The 21,198-nt window shown below is 48.2% G+C and overlaps 1 protein-coding gene across 10 annotated transcripts in view; it reads left to right on the plus strand.

Annotated features, from left to right (window-relative positions):
- Positions 1-21,198, plus strand: part of SEMA6D (semaphorin 6D) — a 140,002-nt gene that overhangs the window by 98,186 nt on the left and 20,618 nt on the right. The window contains exon 1 of one of the 10 annotated variants that reach the window (XM_056346455.1): positions 11,581-11,600. The exons of 8 other annotated variants lie outside the window; for them this stretch is intronic. The gene's annotated coding sequence lies outside the window, so the exon portion shown is untranslated. Of the gene's footprint in view, positions 1-11,580; positions 11,601-11,660; positions 11,787-21,198 lie in introns of those variants that run through there. One more of the 10 variants, XM_056346454.1, reaches the window with a different exon arrangement.

A 21,198-nucleotide genomic window follows, 5' to 3' on the forward strand; every position in this document is an offset into this window, starting at 1 on the left:
ATGAGCTGTTTCTTAATTTAGTTTTGTTCTGGTAATGTGTAACTAATGTTGTTTCCTTCTAGCAGTATGCATTTAGTGACCCTTTTAAATTTTAATACCTAGTGATAGCTAAACTAATAGCTTCATGGGACATATAAGAGGGGATTTTGAAAAGATGCAGATAGAGTTTACATGCATTAATTTGAGACTGTCTGTAACACATTTCATACAAATAAGTACTACAGAAGAACCTAGATAAAGTCTCCACGCACAGGCTGGCATTTCACTCGAAGGCTGAGGCTTTTTTTTTTGCACAGGACGCATTGAAAGGTGGAGATTTCATCGTCAGACTCGTCTCCTGAGGCTGTGGCATACAAATCCCAGTTCATCGAGGCCTGATGCTCTTGTGACGCACTTGAGAGTGCGGGGATTTGTGAGACTAGTACAAAATGAGAGCAGGATTGCTCTCACCACCTGATACTTGGGCGTATGTTAACACTAAGTGTAGGGGGGACCTGAGCACTGAGATTAACCCTGTGCTGGACTCCCGCAGCCCAAGTCAGAGATACCTACATTGTGGTTTCTCACCGTTCCCACAGCTGCTGAGGTGTTTCTGGAAGCTTTTGCCACGACTACAGCATTCTGAAGTGTTTTCCCACATGTTTGCTGGGAAATGCCACCGTGGGGAGAAAGGCACTGAAAGACACACACTACTCACGTGGTCCTGCCCACACCTTCATCACAGAGAGTGGCAGGCCAGGCTCACCCAGCCAAAACTCAGACCTGGTGCCCTGTCGAGCAGAGCAGTATGGGCTCAACACCAAAGAAATATGTTTTAAATACTCCGTAGAGGTGGCTGGGCAGCAATGCATGTAAGGACACAGGTTATGGTAGAGCACAGCTACAGGCTTTGACGTTCTCAGGTGGGAATACAACCTTGTTACTCAAGGTTGATCTACAGGCTGAATCCCTGGCATTGCCTACCCACTGCCCATCTGTTAGGTGGCACTTTGCCCACCGACATGGTAACGCGCCAGGTTTCATTTGAAGTAGGTACCTTCTAACAATGGGTTTAGAAAGCAGCCTGTTGAAGACAGCAACTGACACTTCTTTCTTCAATAGGCTATTTTTGGAATGAGAACACTGGCTGGCAGCAAGTGCAAAGGGCCTAAATCGGCTTCTGTTAGTCAGCTGCAAGAAAAAAATCCCATTTGCCGCAGTAACAGAAGGTTTGGGCTAAAAAGTAAAGCGATTCCTTCCATTTGCACTTGCTGGCCTCACATGGGTATGTTTATTGTGGCTACTTAATCCTACTTCACCAAACTGCATGGCAATTTGCAGGTGAGAAAGGAAAAGGAGGAAGAGGGAACAGTGTATTGCTTTTGAGACAGCAAAGGGTGCTTTTTTGTTTAATTTCAAACCATGACCCTTTGATATTTTCCACTGCTGCAATGGATATTATATGATAAACCTGCCAGGACATTTTATATGTAAGGAAGAGTTTGAAAAATACATTTCACTTTTTTGTTGTTTGTTTGGCAACTGAGAGAAAAGAGCGTTCTTTATGCAGTCCCAACAGAAATCAAGGCTTTCTGTCATCAGGTCTTTTTTGAAAGGGTTTTGAAGATCCTAGGGAGAACATAGGCTTTGGCTGTGTTGAAAGTCTATGAAGGGGTGTAGATCAGAGAGCAAGTTAGCGCATGCAGGTCTCCCTGGTGACATGCTGGATACAGGATGCCTGAAACATGGGCAGGGTGTAAAACCACACGGCTTTAGGAGCAGCCCAGATGGCCAGCAACCCCAGGAACACATGCACACGTGCTATCCTGATCCTTCTAGGAAGGCTTTTGAATCTAAATTGTCAGCCTGACATCAGCGCCATGACATTACTGATGGGCAGGAGTGATACACAATCCACCTCTCAGAGAGCTGCTGGCTTGGGTCTTGTAGTACGAAGTCGTATGGCCTAACATCCCTCTCCTGACATGTCCAAAGCTCACCTGAGCTTGCGTCCTGGCAATGTGACATGATAGGAGTCCGAGCTTGACCTCGGCTCTGACCTGCTCTTAAATTACCTGTCACCTGGCTGAGCATTGGACCATCTGCTTTCTCCCCCCTCTGCTCTGGTGTCTTCCCCCAGCTCCACTCTCTTCTCGTCGCTGCCAGGACAAAGTGCTGTCCCACCTGGCAGCACGCTCCAAGCCTGGGGCAGAGCCGGGGGACTTGCCAGGTGGCAGGGTGCCAGCTGAGCCTCTGCTTCATGCAGCCGCATCCCCCCTACCACATATGGGGAGTGTTTCTGTGTGGTCTGGATACAGGAGGATGCAGAGACGTTTCGGTCCCTCTCTGGTTTAGTGTTGAGCTCTTGGCCTGATGCACACGTGTGGCTAATGACGGCAGGGAGAGAAGGCACCAACCAGGCATTCCATGCCAGCATGCCAAGTACATATGCACAAAATAAACAGGGTTCTTCTTAACACAGGAAGTTCTTCAGGCAGCATCTGAAGTACTCGGATAAAATACCCAACTCTGAAACAGCTTTTGATAGGAAAGCTGAGAATAACCTGTAGTTATCTTTGGCTACTGGACAGTAGAGACTTTATTATAAAATGATTTATTTGCAATAACAGGCTGCTAAAATCCTGGCACCTCATTATGCAACTAATTTTAAAAAGTCAAATCTATAAAAGGAGCTGGAAAACTTTGGCTGGAGCCACAAGTGCTGTTTCTTCCATTGCTTCTCAGATAAAGAACCACTTTTCGCACCCTCTGCTTATCCACAAAGACACAGAAAAGGGGACATCTGTAGCTAACAGCCACGGCAGCCACGACTGCATCACTGCAAGCAGCAGAGGGAACAGAGTGCCTGCAGCAGTCTCTGGGCTTGAATGGAGATGTCACGGCTTACTCTTTTTTTTTTTTTTTTTTTTTTTTTTTTTTTTTGGAGCCACGTCAGATAATAGTATTGGCGTTCCTACCTGAACCTGTTTTTCCAAGTCAAGCACCATCCAGGGGATTTAGTAGTAACTTGATGATCACTGGTTACTTCTTTGTTGTATATTTTTCCTATGTTAATTCTTCCAGTATGTGCTGCAACAAGATTTTGTGGGATAGAATAGGTGCCACTGCTAATTTATATTGCCTTGGATCCAAAGCGCTTTCTACACTTTTGACCCCACACACCCCTCCTCTTCTAGACCAAGCCCCCTCCCTGACAGCTCCTTTGCATGACTGTTTCCTGCATGACTTGTCACAGACAATGGTATTTCCCCAGACTCCCTGGAGCTTTGCATCACTCAAGATTAGTGGGCTGACATGCATAGTCATACAAGCAGCTGGCAGACTGTGATCAGTGAAACAACGTGGGGATGACATGGGCCACCTAGCTCCTTCTCACCTACCATCACCTCAAAGGCGAAAATATGTCATTTTACACCCATGAAAGAAAAGTAGTAAGAGATGTCCCAGGATCAGTAATATGAGGGTGGCTCTCAGACATGGTGCCCCATTTCAAATGTCTGTGGGGGGGAAGGAGTAGCAGTAACTCCAAAGGATCAAAGCCACCTGCACTCACTTTCACCGCTTCGGTTTGATAATGTGGTATCTAGAGAATAATAATTGTTTGTATTCACTCACTTTCTGTAAGTGGAAATTTTTCTTCTGCACTAACATGCAAAGCACAGAACAGAGAAAAGCAAACCTTTCATGGATGGCTCTGTTATGGTTATTGAATAGAAATCATGGCTACTCCGCAGATTTTTCAGCCCACAGCTAGCACACGAGAGTACACCAGATCTAGAAGTCATTTTTTCAAACAAACTGCAATATTAGATAAGGCCGTAAGTGTTGAAAAAATAATCAAAGGTGTCCACCTATGCCTCAAGAACACAATATCGTAGGCTCAAGTCAGATACTGAGATGTCAAGGGGCATACGCTAAAAAGAAACTCAAGTTAACGTGCCAAGTCCTGTCATAACTGATGGTGTGTGGGCTGTGAACTTTCTGTGTGTGTCACAGAGGTGTAAGTAAATAGTTTGATCATCTTTCCCCAAACCCAGGATAAGAGTCCACCCCCTTGCTGGTCAGGAATGCACAGGGGAAACGTGGTAAGGCTTTATTTCAGAGTTCGAGCAAACACAAATTTACAAGCAGTTTGTTTACCTTTCTATTCTTAGTGATTACTGGCATTAACTATTTTCTAAGCACCCTCCCTCCATCAGCCATGAACAATGTCTGTCTGATCCTTGACAAGTGTTTTACTGTCCCCCAGATGAGGCAGGTTTTTGGCTCCTGAGCTAGCGTCAGGCTGGACAGCTGCTTAGCTGTGACAGCCCAAGGAGCCACCTCAGGCTTGCCCAAGGGAGATTCAGACTGTACTAAATTACATTCTTAGAGTCTTATTTAAGGCCTTAATCCAGGGAGTTATATTTGGTGGGACAGCAAAGGAGCAAGGCTTACGTGTGTCTGTGGATGTGTCTGTGTAAGCCTACACATGCACGCATGCCCCATTGCTTGTTTTCTGTGATACTAAAACCTCCACAACCATAAAATGTCATCAGCCAGTACCTGTGGACTCACCTTTGTGCAGGATGGGATTGCTGATACACGAAGCCAAGCTGATTCGTGTTGAATTTTATGGACTCTGGAATGAGTAATAAGATACCAATCTATAGATAAACTAATCTGTTGGTATTTATAACCAGTGAGCAATTGCCTCACCCCTTAACTGCAAGATTTGAGATGTGGCAGTTACAGTAGATAGTAGCTTTACTGTAGCTCTGAGCTGTTTGGGAACCTGTATGATCAGCTGAGTTTCTAAGGGACTACTTGATTTACCTTAAAGAAAACACCAGTCTTGTCCTTGGTCATTCTTACTGACAGGGAGTCATTTTTCTTCTGGGCCGGGACAAAAAACATGTAAAATCTGAGCCCAGTGAAGTAAATAAAAAGATAAAATTATCATCTGTTCCCATCCCACATTATCTTGTAATTTACACATAAATAACAGTGAAATAATGGACTGTTTTCAGGCCTGTCCCTGTTCTGAAGGTCACTGGGTCTCCATAGGACAAGGGGGACTCGTCACACAGAATCAATTACAGGATTAGGTAATCCCCTAAAATGGGACTGAAAAGCGATTTTGTGTAACAGTAGGTGCTATATATAACATAAATAGATAACATTAAGTGTCTTGTCGTCTTGCGATTATATGCCATGAACATAGATTTGTTACCAATACTTCTTTTCCTCTGTCTATGCCTGGAAATGGCATCATATTTTACTACTAGTGAGGAAAAGTGTAGGTAAACCCTGCAGACGGTGGAGCTGTACTGAGTAGCAGTATGACAAAAGAAATTTTGGAAATGAAAATTGTGGGCTGTGAGGAAGATCACCTCGGAAGTGTGCCATTAAATCCAAGTACAATATTTTGTTGATAATACCTTAGATGTCTGAAATTAATCCCCTATCAAAAGATAGGTGACGTAATATACCTAGCCCATTGTACAGAAAATGGCGTTTTCTTGCTTTCAGTGATCCTGATCCTGCTCTCAGTGAGCGCTGAGGGGAGCTGGCAGCACCCCCCACTCCGTGCCAGAGGGCTCCATGGCAATGCCTTCCGCTTGGCTCTCCTGTTCCTAGCTCTGCCCTGTACAGCTGTCCCTCTGTGGGATCAGGTTTTTTACAAGATTATTCTTTTGCAAGGACCAGGAATTAATCACATCCTACCATTGCCGTGACCTTTGCAGGAGAGCGCCATGGCCAGAACCGCTGGCCTGAGCGCCGGGTTTCAGCGTCGGCCCTGACTGGGAGCTTGCAGGCCGGAAAGACCAGTTTTACAGGCCTGTGCCCAGTTAGTTTATTGCTTGAATCCCTTTTCTTAACTTTGACGTACAGCCATCCAGATTTCACTGTAAGCATGTTTCAAGTAGGAAAATACACAGGACAGCACATCACAAATATTGTGTCTGTGTCTATTTCTTCCCACCCACCCCCCCCCCCGTGGCTGACATGGGGCTCCGCCAGCCCCACAGCCTCTGCAGAGGGGGAATTTCTGGCCTCAGGTTCATCCGTGCAGGATCCCACATGATCCCCGCTGGCTGACCCCCACAGTATACTGCCAAGGCATTTAAAAAAGTATTATTTTCCCAATTATTTTTATTAATTACTGGCACATCTCCTTTACCTCCCCAGAGGTAGATGGGAGGAATTGGAGAGCCAGTGTATTGAATTTCAGTCAGACTTTTGCCTAAGTAAGAACTGAGAGCAGCTATTAGATTTATCGCTTAAATATTCAATATAGTGTTCTGTACGCTTCTCAAGGTAAGCTGATGTCAGGTGATCGTGGGTGGGTATGGCATAGCAGTGTGGACCCATTCCTTACACCAGCTGGAGAGATAAATGACGAGAGTGGAAGCATATGCACATGCTGATCCTATACAGAGCCAGGATGAAGTTGCCAAGTTTGGATGCACAGCCCATCAGTGTTAGCAGAAAATTATCACTACGCCTTCAAGTGACAGGCATACAACCTGAGATTTCTACACATCCCTCCAAATGAGGAGGCAGATTAGAAAGATATATGAAAAAGAGAACAATGATGATAAATTGAAGTTTTGACAGTCAGAAATTCTTTCAAAACGATTCTCAGCACAGTACCCAAGAAGATGCTAAAAGAAAGCATTGAAACTGTTTTGTGTCTTCCTACATTTTACAAAATGCTAATCACTTTTAAGTGCCTCTTATTAATTTTCTGACAACTGGCAAGGGTGATTTTCACCTTTTGTAGGTGAAAAAGGGGGAGTTGCACATCATTTGGAAAACAGGAGAGAATTATTTTCTTTCCTTCAGGTTTTATGAAGAGCTACACTTAAGTGCTACCTGAATCGGATACTCTTTACAAGGATCAAATTAGGATGTCTTTTCTTAAACTTACCACCCTTGATACAGTACTTGACTTATAAACAATTACTTGCCTGTATCAACACAGCACAGCCTTGTTATATTAACAATTTGCTATTTTTAGCCTATTGGTGTAAATCACAAGTGACAATGTTCTGAAATGTCACACTTCTGACTTGCATTGATACTGCTACCAGCTCAGGACTTCAGGAGAAAGAAAACAGTTGGCTCAGTTTTATCGTTTTGCCAGCCAAACACTGGGATTTTCACCTGTCTGTCCCCAGGCAACAAGGTTCAGGGTGATGGAACAGGGATAGGATCTAAGTGCACTCCAGGCAGATTAAAGACCCATCTTCTTGGGATCTAAACCATGGGGTACAGGGGTGAGTAAGTGGCTACAAATAGGCAATAACTTCAGCAAGGGTTTCATGGAGGCTGGATGCTAAAGCCAGGAACAGTAGGCATCCATCTAACAGAGGTAAGCATTAGAAAACATGTAATTCCGCATTGTCCAGGCGCACGGTGATCGCAATGAGCGATCAGTTTCAGCTTATGCGGCTTTAACCCTGTTCCAGTGATGAGCTGCAAAGCATTTTAGCTTGAGTTTCCCACTTTCTACATTTACGTTCTTAAAAATCCAAAGAAGAGAATTCTTCACTGGTCAGTAGGGATGAAAAGGGAAATTGTTCTACACTTATTCACATACTATACACGCCTGCCCTGCCCCGTGCAATGGCTCCCCAGATATTGAGAAGGCGCGAAGGCACATAAAACCAGAGCTGTATGAAAATAACTTTTCTAGGTTGTTAATAGACACTAATATTATCAGGCAGGCTAATATTTACCCCTGCTATGGGAGCATTATTCATTGAATAGCACCTTAAATAGTCGAACAAATTTTATGCAGTTATAATAAATAAATTCTACTCTCTTTTATTATCAAACTTAATTACAGTCAAGGTAAGTCATAACATCCGCACTTTGCAACTCAGATTTAAGGCCAGTGAATATAAAACCTGTGCATATCTACTTCATCGGAAATTATATATCTGACGCATATTAAATTATGTACCTATTCCTCTATACAATGTCATGCCATAGGCAGGTGTCTGTATGCACTGGCGAAATGTGGTGCCTTTTTGCAGGAAAAAAAGAGAACGGAGGAGGAAAATATTTAGCTAAATTATAATGACTCTTAGGATATAACATCAACGCCTCCTGGCATTACTGTGATTTGACCATCCTTCTGTAACTGACGTTTGCTGTTTTTATTGGAAATGACACAGCTTAAATGAACACGTCCTCAAAATACAAGTTTCATATTTCATTCAGAAGCCGTGTACTGTGCTGAGTCACTGGTTCAGCTCTGGCTCGGGCAGGGGGAAACCATCCATACCATTCCCCTCAGCGCTTGGTGTTTCCTAGGGATGCACCGTTTGCTTACACTTTCCCAGCCAGTCGTGCTGGGAAAGTGTTTCCCAACGTGCAAACTGCCCTGCACTGCGCGTACCAAATCACCGTGTGGCTGAAGCAGTGATTGTAATGAACGCTTCTGCTTGCTGAAATCAATTCAGCCTTGGTTATAAACCCAATGGAGGCATTCAAGCAGAATGAAATGTCTGGTTTAAACACATATTAGTTTAGTATTATCTGTATTTTAATGAAGCAAAAACTCAATTTGTTGTTCTAACAGATGGTGGTTCTTTTATCTGTATGTAAATTTTGAGTATTTTGCTTACATTTTCAAATTCATGAACGAGTGTTGCCTAAGTCTGTAAAACACTTAGAGGGTGAAAAGTACTTTAGACAATAGGAATAATCCATAAACTATACCTGTGCGATAGGTGAGTAAGTGCTCTCATTACCATCTCAGAGGGAGGGACAGGCGCATGGAGCCAGAGCTGGTCCTCCAGCGTTTCTGCCTCCTGGGCTGACACTCGCTCCATTTTATCGTGCCTCTGTACTTTCAGATTCTGCTGATGTGTTTCTTTTACAAATCAATCATTCTAGAGGTAATTAACATTTAAAAGCCAGGTTTCTTTTAATTCCATTAGTATATTTGTGACAAGAACTGTGTTGGCAGAATCCAAAGGTTAAGAGTTACAATGAAGAACAAGTTTTAGGATAAATGAAAGTTAAGGCCCGAAATAGCCTGACAATACCCCATTAATCTGCTCACTATTGACACAATAGTGCTCTGTTGTGTCAATGAGGATTTAAGAAGCTTTGCAGCACATGTTACTGATAGTTTATCATATCAATAGGAGCCTGCATGTATTTGTGTTTAAAAACCTGTGGCTGTGTAATTCCCTGACTGCACACGTATTGTAAGTGCACATGCTTTAAAGCCTTACATAAAGTGGTTTCTAGCCATGCAGCAAATTTTGAAACTATAATAAACTACCATATTTAAATGCAGACACAAGATATTAGTCTTGGCTATGCCAGAATCCTCTAAAATGCTGTCCTAGACTGAAACCCTCTGCCCTGCAGGAACGCGATCAGATTCTCAGCGTAGTGTCATCTGCCTAATGGAAGCAGAAGGAGATTTAAGCTGTATTAATCTCTCATCCTGATATATGGAAGCCTTGAGTCAGCTTGCGGCTGGGATGTATAGTGGAGAAGAAAGGTCTGTTCCCACCAGCTGCCCCTCTCGGAGCGGAGGGGAGTGCGCAGCCACGGCCCAAGCAGATGCCGCAGGCTGTGCCGTACCTCCGTGCCCCAGCGGTGCAAATGGCCAGGCCCGTCACAAGAACCGTGTCTCAAATGAAGAGGTGGGTGGCTTTTCTAGGACTGCGTTTTTTCTGGCTGGCACCACCAGCAAGCATTTCAAAATCCAAGAAGCAAACCCCAGCTGTAACGTCCTGGTGTGGGTATCTTGCACCTGGGTGCCCAGACCCTCCATAAATCCACATGGCGGTGGGTCTGCTTGGTGTTTGACTTCCAGCGAAAAGGCCACGGAGCTAATCTGTGAGCCAAATCCTCCTCTTTGAGGCACTCTTAAGCTTTTTTGTCCTCAGGTTGCAATCTGATTCCTAACCGAGCGGGTAGGCTCTATCGCAGCATTTTTATGCACTGTGCAGATTTTGATGGTTTCCAGATTAGGGCTGTTTTAAGGGAAAATAACGAACGTCCTTGCACCTTTAACCAGGCGGCAGCTCCTGGGGTGCAACATAGCTGTGCTGTGTTTGCTGTGAGGAAGCCCGTAATGATCTCGCCTTTAGCCTGTCACCACTAGGAAACATCAGAGAGAGACAGCCAAGGGACGGAGTTGCCAAAAACGTCCTATTCCCATGGCCGAGAGATTTTGTTGGCATCATCTCTAAAGAGGATTTACTATGGGCCAAATCCTGGCGCCCTTCCTTGGATGAATCAGTTCTCAAGAGGCAACGCTCCCGCTGTGACTGCTGCATGCGGAAAAACCTGCAGGATCAGCCCAAAAAATTGGGAGTACGAAGTGCCAGCCTTCCGAGGCTCGCGATGGTGGCAGCCGGTGGTGGCAGCGTGCGGCTCGGGGCAGGGACCTGGGAGCCACATGTGAGCCACAGGGATGTTTCCCCGGCAAAAATGGTTTTTACTCAGATTTTTTTCTGATTTCCAGTCAAACAGGCACAGATGATACAGTTTGGCAACTAAGCCTATTTATTATTTTTTTTCCTCGCAGGGGCATCCAAAATATTTCGTGGCACTGTAAGCCTTAATTAATTTATCTTTCATGCGAAGAAAAATGAATTAGTGACAGCTATTTCCTGGACTTCATTTCTGGGATTAAACCCTTTGTTTCTGGACTATCTGTGGGGATTTTGGAGAGGCACTTAGAAAGATGTCACTTCAAGGACAGCCACCCCCACACCCCCCCGAAACACTCCTCCGCAAAACTGAGGCTCGTTACCCCGCGCAATGGCATCGCTCGCTGGGACTTTTTCCTTTCCAAGTAGGAATGACCGGCGCTGCGCGGCGGCACCGCGGGTGCGGAGCGGGGTGCCCTGCCCGCGGCTTCGCCCCGCGGTTCCTTCCGCGGCTGCGGGGGGCGCAGGGGGCTGGATGGGGGGGCGGGGACTGGACGTGGAGGGGGCTGCGAGTAGGGGGTGCGGGGGCTGGAGGCGGGGGGGGCAGGGGGCTGCGGGCGGGGGGCAAGGTTTGGCCGAGGTGGGTCGGCAGCGGCAGAACTACAGGCGAAGTTTGCGGCGGCTCCGCGCACGCAGCCGCGGCCGGGAGCGGGGGATGGAGGCGCGGGTCAGCGGCCGGGGCGGGGCCCCCCCGCCGTGGCGGGGCCGCGCTGCCGGGGGCGCCGGGGGCCGCGCCGGGGGCGGACGGACACACCGGAAAGTTGGCAGCGGGCGCGGCGGGGCGGGGGCGCTGTTGGCGCGGCGGGGGGGGCGGGGGGGGCGGGGCGGGGCGGGGGGGGGGCGGGAATCGATACATTAGAGGCCGGGAGGGGGCGGGGGGCGGGTCCTGTGAGGCCCCGCCCCCGCGCTGGCGCGGCTCGGTCCGGAGCGCAGCGCCGGGATGGGGCGCCCGGCGGGGGACAGCGGGCGGAGGAGGCGGCCCCGCCGGCGGGCGGCGGCGGGCAGCGGCAGGTACGCGGGGGGCGCTGCCGAGCGGAGCGGGCGGCCGCGGCGGGTGCCGGCGCTGGCCGGGCCGGGCCGGGCGGGGGGGCGCCGCAGCCGCAGCGGAGCCGTTCGGTTTGTCCCCGGCGCGATCACCCCGCGGCGCTCGGGGTGAGTTGAGGCAGCGGCGGGGAGTGATTTACGGGCTCCCCGCAGCAGCCGGTCGCAGGGAGGCGGCGGGAACCGTGTTCCGAGCTCCCCATCGGTTACGGATGGAAACGAATCGCGGAGGCGGCCGGAATTGCCCTCGCGCAGGGCCGGGGTCGCCACCGCCGCCGTGCGCATCGCGCCGCTCAGGTGCGGAGCGGAGAAACTTTGTGGGGGGGGAGGGGGCGCTCGGGTGCTGCAGAAACCGATACAGCGGCTTGCAGAGAGCAATTAGGAAGGGTTTAAAGCCGCCTTTATTATTTATAAGCCCGGGATGAAAAGGGAAGGTCACGCAGCTCTGTCTAGGTGGGTGTTACGCGGGGGCTGCGGGGGCGGCCGTGCTGGGGTCCGTGTAGCGCCGTGCCCGTGTATCCTGTGAGTAGCAGAGGGCGGTGCGGCGCCTCAGGCCGGGGTTGCCGAAAATCCGGGCGGTCCGCTGGAGATCCTACTTGTTCGGTGGATACAGCTGTTTTTTAGTGGGTTTCTGCTGGTCTGCGAGTTGTCCCCCACTGGCGGCCGGGATGCTGCTTGCATGGCCGGGCGGGTCAGGGCAGCAAAATTCAGCCCTGGGTGCGTAAAGTCACTTGTATTTGTGTGTGTGCGTGGCGTAGAATGCGTCTACTTCTGAGCATAGCAGCGGCGGTGATGGCTCGTAACGCTCACATATGTGGCACTTGCTGTGCAGATGGTATTGTGGCTCATCCGTGCACGCACACACACACACACACACACACACACGCTTCACACATAATGTGCCGGAATTAAAGCAAACTTCCACCAAAATGCCGTTCTGTGCTCTGTAAATGGGTGGTGGGGGTTTTCCCTGGTTTTATTTCCTTTGGGGAAAAACGTGCGTCCTTATCGGGATACCTTTGTGTTCCATATCGTTAATGAATCAATAAACATTCTTAAGAAAAGACTTAAGTATTATTTGAAGGAACAGCTTCCTTCTGTCTTGGAGGCTTTTGCTGCTGGTCTGTTGCTCTCACATACAGATACTTTCACACAGAATTTTCTGAGGTTCTCTCCTTTTTCCCAGTGCAACAGGAAGCCCATTGTAAAGCTTTGCAATCACTTTTGTGGCAAAAGAGAATAGGCGTTTTTCCTGCTTTATTCATACTGTAAAATTCCGTGCACCTCCAAAGTCTGCTTAAGTTGCTATTCAGTAAATTAAGCTGTATGTAATCATGTTTAATGTGGTAAGTGACAGGCATATTTTGTTATGTTGGCAGATATTGTATAAACATTTACTCTGGCTTAGATAAATAGAAATTGCCAGTTGAGTGCTCTGATTCCTTTTCTATATAATCATGAACTTTAACACTTCTTGTAGTAACTAATATAAAGCTCAGTTGTTTTAAAAACAGGAAGAAAAAGTTTGCAGTAAGAATTAATTAATGCTCTGAATTATGTAGCTCAGGACAGCCAAAAAAGTATAACCTAGAGGCTCTAAATCAGTTTATTTAACTAGCTTTTTGCTTCCATCCACACCTTTAGTTCTAGGGAACAGCTACCTTCCTTCCCTCGTATCCCGCAGTCTGTCACTACCTGTTCTCCTTTACGGTCAAGATGCAACAAAGATAACATCATTTTCTAAACGTGCTTTGTGTGATGCAGGAGTGTGTGCCAGGAATACGGTGATGGCCCTGTCAAAGCTTGACGAACCAGCTGTGTGGCTGTGGGTTTTTCCCCTGCCTGTCGCGCCCTCGGAGCTGGACCATCTGAGCATCCCCATCTCCCCTGAACGGCCAGTCTGAGCTGGCTATCAGAGCAGATGCTTTAGCCCTTGGAGCCACCGTAACTTTGATGTAGACTTACGAAGAGCGCTCATTTAGATAGAATGCTTAATTATAGATGCAAGTAATTCTGACTAAATTGGTCTTTGATCTGATTGGTCCTGTCATACGAGATCTGTGAAGGTAAAGAAAAGGACGTCATAGCAGCTCACTTCAAAGCGTCTTTTAGGCATTTGTAATAACATATCTTCTGGTCTTACTTCAGTTGGTCACATACAGGATTACAGCTCTTGATTTTTATGGGGTTTAAGTTATTTTAAAAAAATTACTGCACTTAACACAGGATTCAGCATCCCTTGAAGTTGGTTGAAGCCCATTTAGCTGGACAGAACCAGTACAGAAATGTTGAAATGCCTTTGTTATGCTTCTTTCTGGAAAAAAAGAAATTTGAAATCTGAAGTCAAGTGGAGATCCTATGTGAATATGGTCATTTTTCATCAAGTGTCATAGAAGTGGCACGACAGGCTGTTTCAATTCTAGTCTTTCTTTGTAAGACAAAGGAAACAGTTGCATCAGTAGCTTCTGTGCTCGTGTAAGCTTACATTAAGCTGACTTATGTTGTGGTCTGATGTTTTTCAAGGAATACTAGATGTGTTTGCTTTGCTTACTGAACAGAGAAGGTGGTGGCTGATTACATGCTCATGTCTTAGACCTATAATTCCAGTTTGAAAAAAAAATATTGGATGTCTTTCCATTGGATGAAGTGATAATTTACTCCACAAGTAATTAAGAAAAGATGGAAGGCATATTACTTGCATTGGGTAGTACAAGTTATTTTCAGTCGTAGCAGCTCTGTATGTAATTAAAACAGTTCAGATGTTGCTTTCGTCAAAACTGCTGTTAGAACAGATGATCTGTTTTCTTATGCATCAGATAAGCTACTGCCGTTACCGTTAAAATCCATCTAAGCCATTTTATTAAGTTGTTACTTGTTCTGTGAATAGCTGCCAGCCTCGAGTTCAAAAGAAAGTAGGTTCTGGTTTGTTCCCATGTCACATGGAAGAGGTGTGCAGCGAAAATCGTGTTACTGCCCTTCTGATGCTGTTTTCCGGAGCTCTGCATGTTGTCTGCTGAAGCCCTCTTTCCTTCCTCATGGCTTGACAGTAATTACAGTACAGCTAATATCAGAACTTGATTCAGTTTATTCAAATGGGAAGACTGTTGAATTGTCCCACTTCCAAAGTCAAATGTTTGTGTTAACCACAGATCAAATCTGTAATGCACATACATAACTTTAAGTAGTGTTTATTTCCCTAACTTTTCTGTTCCATTCAGCTTTTGTTAACTAACCCAGATTAGCATTTTAACAACCCTGAAGTGAACTTCTGCCATTCTCCCTGCTTGGACAGTGTGTGTAGACCATCCATCATTCTGTCCTTGGCCACAACAGGCTACTGGCTCCATAACCATTTGGAGCTCCACAGAAACCATCCGACTGTGAACAGCACAGCTGGCTACAGCAATTTTTTCTTCCACACCACTGGCGGCATTGTCTGGCTATGGTAACTAAAGTTAACATCCAGAACGTGAAGTTTCTTTAGCCTTGGCCCCCCGGCCAGCCCCCGGTGCCGCTCAGCGGCACACCTGCAGAAGGGCTGCAAGATGACTGGGGCAGCCACTGGGCTCCTCTCTTCAAGGCTCCAGTTTGGAGGCAGCAACCTGTTGCTGGGAGTGGGATTGCGTTAACTCCGAGCTTGCTGAGGAGGCAGCTTGCTAGCTGAACCCTGTGCTCGCTCCGCTTGCAGGTCGGGGTGTGCTTTGAAAGCCGCCAGCTACAGAAACAGAACTCGCTGCTTTAACTTAGCCACGCAAACTGCCAGAGAGCACAGAAAGGAATGGAGAATTTCGGCTGTGTATTTCACACATTCTTGTAGAAGCCTTTTTAGTTCCACAACGGAAACCATGTGATTTCACAGGATCTGTGCCCAGACTCTAATACTTGCTACAGATGCTTTCCTTGGTTTGTTTTGCAGATCTATGAATGCAAAAGGAATGAAGTCCTTGCAGGATTTATTGTTTTAATTCTGACGTGCGCTGCAAATGGCAGGTAACTGGCAGGTGAATCTGCCTGTGGCTCTGTGCTAATTTTACTTGTTGAGTCTTTCGCGTGATTTAAATAAATTGGCCTAGCGTGGCTGGCTGTCATGCGTGAGCCGCAGCTTTCTCGCTAGAAGAGAACTCTTGCTTTCAAGAGCAGGGGAGGCCGCAGCTTTCTCGCTAGAAGAGAACTCTTGCTTTCAAGAGCAGGGGAGGTCAGGAGGTGCTCCCAGGCAGGGAGGGGCTGGATGGAGGTGGAGGAGCAAAGAAGTGCTGGTGGAAGAGGAGGAGCAAGGAGCTCAAGCAAGCAAGTGACATTTGTTCTGTCCGGCATGGTTACAAACCTTGCAAATGAAATCAGTCCCTGGACAGCTTTGATTTATATTCTCACACAGGAGATTGGCCTTGGTCCGCCTGACCTTGGTAGCATTACAGAGGTCGTATTTGCACACAGATACTCTTGCAAAAGGGGTTGTTGTTGCTGTTACTTCTTTTTTTAACCGTTGCATCCAGGAGCCAAATGGCAGCCCAGGTTTCTAATTCGATGGGCGCGGGATAAAGGCAGAGTGAGAAGGATGATGCTGTTCCTGGTGGTGGATGGTTGGAGCAGAGCTGGCAGATGGGTGCAGCCAGGCAGCGGCCCCCAGGAGCAGGGGGTGCGTTGGCCTGCAGCAGCAGCAGCATGCTGGCGTGCAGGCTGCCTAAACAGAGCCGAGCTGCGTGTGTCGGGAAGGGGCCACAATGCTTGTAGGCGGCAGGGGCAAGAGAGCGCTTTGAAGAGGGCTCAGGATGAGAGCGGGGCGGTAATCGGCAGGTGGGTGCTGGGAGGCTGTTCCAGCGCAAGGGGACAGCGGGGAAGGGGCACAGAGGTGCTCACCGGAGGGGATGGGCGAGCAGCGGGGACCAGCATCACAGCCTGGCTGCCCACCCGGGGCGGGAGGGAACCTCGCAGGGGATGAGAGGCGAGCAGCTGGCTGCTGGGCTCGGCTGTTCCTGCGACAACGGGCTTTTCTTAATGTGAGTCACAAATGGCCGTGACAGCTGGGCCCCTGCTTTCCCCAGCATCACCCAGGTGTGGGCTCGCACCTCTGCTGGGCAGGACCTTCCGCGGAGCTTTGTTGTGGTGTGAAACAAAAGGCATTTGTTCCCCTGGAGTGCTGCCGCCGTGTTCCCTGGTGTGGCTGTGGGTGCCGGGGCTGCGGCAGGGACGCCACTGATGGAACGTGTCGCTGCTATTTCCGTGCGTGCCTATCACGAGAGATGCACTTTGGGGTCAACAGAAAATTCTCACGCTTGTATTTCAAGCCCTTGTTTCTCTGTCCCACATGGTACCTCCTTCCCGTGCTGTGTGAACACTTGGCGTGCCCTACTGGGCCGTGTAACCATCCGGGTTTGGAAGACTCCAGAGAAGAAAAAAAGTGTATTTAACTGACAGGAGCCTTAGCGCGTAGTTAAGGCTACAGAATTAACATTTTAGATGGGGTTTGGCTGTAGCCCACTGTTCGCGAGGGAGCTGCCACTCCGCCTGTGTGATGGCCGTTAAACCAAGAGCGCGGTCAGCAGCCTGCGTGGTCCCCCAGCGATGCAGCACCCCGTGTTACACGTCAGGGTGCTGCCTGGCTGGGTCGGGGGGCTCAGCACCCTGCGGACGTGACTTGACCCGGCCAGGCTGCGGGGCAGGAGGGGGCCCTCTGGCTTTCCAGCAGTTGTCCGAGAGCCTGCACTGGCACCCCCTGCAAATACAGCTCTTTTGTGTGTTGCCACCTGGAGACAAGTGCGGACGAGGAGGGTGAGGATAAGGGGGCAGAAGCAGCGGTGTGAAAGCTGTCAGTGGTGTGCGAACAGTGTCCCCAGGTGTCTTGTGAAAGGAGTCATAAGGGGGGGAAGAAAAAAATCATCTTGCAGAGTTGAATGGTTCCTTTCAATTTGCAAACTTCTGCTCTCCATGACAGTTTCTTTAACCCAGCACGTGTTTATCGAAGATTAACACTGAAAAGCCAGTAATTTGGTTTTGCTCGGTAAAACATATTTTCTTCGTAAAGTAAATGCTGTGGGGATATTTTTATCATTATGTACTTTTTTTCCTTAATGGTAACCTCAGACAAAACATGCTTTGGGGATTAATCTGATTCCCTGCAAGTGTACGGCTAGATTTTTTGTTTTTTTGTCTTGTGTGCCACTATACAGGTTTTGCTGTGAGAGTGGATTATGGCTTTTCCTCCCCTTAAAGCATCAGGTTTTCATCCCTGCCAAAGACAGGACAAGCACCGCTCTGATTGCACAGTGGTCTGACGTGGCAAACTGGGCCAGCACAAACCGGCATGTATTTGGGGCAGCTGTGGAGGGAAAATAGAACTGCAGAGGTACATGGCGTGTGGGTCCGATGTGATTAGTTATGCTCTTACACTGGCCCGATATTACGGGTGATAACATAAGGATTTAGGGAAACATTGTAATTGTATTGGGGATCTTGGGAGGCTGGTATGGAGGAGAGAACGGGACAGGCTGTCATGTAAAGCTTTAAAGCCCTAAGTCGCATTCCCTGATTTGCCACAGATTTCCTTGTGACCTTGATTCAAGCACTTGCAGTCCATATGTTACTGATTTCAAATTTTATTATTTTAGGTTTTTTGGGTTTTTTTTACTTTTAAAGGTCTGATCTGTGGCTTCTTTGTGGCTCGCTAGTCAGAATGCCAAAGCATTGTGATGCCAGTACTCTCCTGCCTTACAGGGGGAGTGGGATCATGGGGTGATGTAGCCCACGTCAAAGAGGGGAGGGTGGTGCCCAGCTCTGGCTGAGCCCTGTTCCAGGTGAGTGCCGAGCGTGGCTCTGCAGGTTGTGTTCGGCCCAAGGAGAGCGGGTAGTTCTGTGATGCAGAGAATCCCCCACGCGGATGGGATGCGGTACAGGGACATGCCCAAGCTCAGGACCTAGAGCAGGATAGCCATGGCTGCACGCTGTACCAGTCCTGCTTCCCACCCCAAGCTGGCAGTAGTACGGGTGTAACTTACCTACCTGCATTTGTATCTGTTTAGTAACTTCAGCAGACTGCAGGGTAAAGAATCAGCTGGATCAAATCCTGCGCTAATTTGTCTGATTTTAAAAAATAAATTGTTTGCCACCCTCTGTGTTCTTGATAAGCCAGGTATTCCCAGTAGACCCTCAGCACAGACACCTCTCAAGACGTACCTCTGCCCCTCCAATGGTCCCCAGGGTCTCGCAGCATGAGCACCATTGCTCTCCCCCATGGATATATGTATATACATACATTTACAAATACTCACTCGGAGACTACAAAAGCAACAAATGTAATAATGTGATCCAACTGTTCGGTGCTAGGCTAGAAAGAAGTATTTTTCTGCCATTATGTGAAAATTTAGCGTGACTGGAACAGAGTCTGCATTTGATTAGGCAATTTAAGAAATGTAAGAGACTTCATACTGTAGGGCAGTGCTGCAAAACAATTGCTCGGAACATGTTCTAAAATTGGTTTGCCTTCACCAGATTTCCATGTGTTTCTGCACGACATCTCAAATGAAAATACAAGCAGTCACGTGGCAAGTGACTACATTTTGCTATTATGGTAAAATAAAGCAGCAGTTTAAACAATTATTCCAAATTCTGAGTAGGTTTTGAGATGAAAAAACACGAAACTCTCCCTCTATTTACTTTCCAGCCTAGGAAAGACATTTCATAACACATCCTTTCACTGGCATAGTTAATCTTTAATGCTTAACAAGATAATAGTAAATGTTAACTTTGCGCTCAGGCTTCCTCCAGGTTTTCATGCCTGCATTTTGTACATGTAATTGATTGTGCCCAGGAAAGTGGCAGAGCACATGCTTTGCATATACAAACAGGTTAACTGGGCGGCCAGCTACCAGATTTGTCCGTGCAGGAAAACCAAGCCTAGCTAAAACCCCGTTGTTCCCCCGTCTCCACGGGCAGTACTCCCGCAGGCGAGGCGCTGCCCGCTCCAGCCCCGAGAATGGCACACTGCTAACACCGGCGCAGTGCTTGAGATGCTGTGATGTGTTTCTTGCCAGTTGACAGTCTCCTGCCTCTCTCCTGGCGTTTTCCAGCAGCCATTTACTTTCTCTTTGAAGTGAGAGCAGTGGCATGCAGCAGCCTTTTCCCCAGCAGCAGCAACCGAAGCCAGCAAGCCCCATGCTTGAGCAAGGCACAGTGCTGAGATGCTGGAGGGATGTTTATAGCCGAGGAGAGCAGTGGGTGGGAAGAAGTGATGCTTTCTGGAGTGAGGTTGACAGCAACATTGTCTGGAGCACAGCCTGTTGAGCAGTGGATGTGCCTGCCTTCTCCGCAGTGCAAATCCCTGTTTTTTCCTTCAGCTGGCCTGCTTGCTGGGGCGTGTTCTTTCCCCCAAACCTCCCTTCCATTTCAAAACAGCCCGTTCACTTCATCGTGTAGGCAAGCCCTGACCTCCTGGGCTCCAGCCAGGTCTAAAATGGGCAGTGCTTATCTCGGGGATCGGGGCTGGAGCGCAGCTGGAGGTGAAGGCTGCTCTCTGCGCTGCTGGGAGGTGGCAGGGCTTGCAAACAGAGACCCAGGGGTGCCGCCAGCAGCTGGCGGTGGCGTCAGCTGGACTTGTGCAAGTTCTGCCCGAGACCTTCATTATGGCCTCACCTGCGAATACTGGTTTGTACCTGTCCCAGAGCTGCCTTATCAAGATGATGCCTAATCATGCCGAAACGTGGCAGTTTTGCTATGGGATGGCGTGCTCTGGGCGTGCAGGAGGGACACTTCTGCGCCTGGGCTGCTCACCCAGCGCGGCAGCCAGCCCTCCTGGAGGGAGGGGAAGGGAACGCTTCGGCCAGGGGTTGGGGCTTTTGTTTGGGGCCACGGGGGGTGGTTTGGTTGCATCCAAGTCTCTACTGTAAGTAATTAGATCTTCATCATCATGGGTTGAGACTTCTCTCTAGTTTCCAGGATAAAAGTGTTTCCGACTGAAAAACACGATGGAAGCGCGGGGCCGCCCTGCCCTGGCTGTGAGCTGGAGGCGCGCGGGAGCTGAGCTCGCCCTGCCGCCCGGGGCTGCTCTCCCCGGCACGATGGCATTGCAGTCCTGGGCTGGGGGTTGGGGCAGGGATGGGGGCTCCTGCTGCCGGTGTTGCCCATGGCCAGGAATTCACGGAGGGTCAGCACTGAGAGCGTAGAACAGCCCTGAACGTCATTGCATCGACATTCTCTGCACCGGTCCTTGGGCACTTTCACAGACAAATTTAGTATTTCCTAGGGCGGTCTCAGCTGGGCACGAGCAGTTTGGATGCATAAAACGCAGACCTGCTACAACGGGGAATCCAGAGCCCGGCGTCGGTTACAGAACCTTGCCCTTTATCACCGATAGCTCGACCCTGGCAAGCTTTCAAGGGGAGCATGTCCTGCGGGAGCTTTGTGAAACGGAACCGATTCAGCCATAGATGTGAGCTGAAATCAAAGGTTGGTTTCAGCTGGAGGACTTTTGTATCACCCTGGTAAGGGAAGGTAGTTAACATTAACTCTCAAAAATTAACTTAAAATAAACATAATTGAAGCAATCACTTAGAGTTTGCTCAGCATTTTATTTCCTTTCCTGCTGAAACTACCTGTGTTCGAGTCAATTTTTGATCACAGGAGAATTTAGCCCTCAAAGTGCATCTAATCAACCACTAAACATTTGCATCGTTAAAAAGTCACCCTATCCATTTTGCAAGCGTTCTGTCAGCTTGTT

Source organism: Falco biarmicus, chromosome 7 (assembly GCF_023638135.1).
Source record: "Falco biarmicus isolate bFalBia1 chromosome 7, bFalBia1.pri, whole genome shotgun sequence".
In the NCBI taxonomy this organism is placed as follows: domain Eukaryota; kingdom Metazoa; phylum Chordata; class Aves; order Falconiformes; family Falconidae; genus Falco; species Falco biarmicus.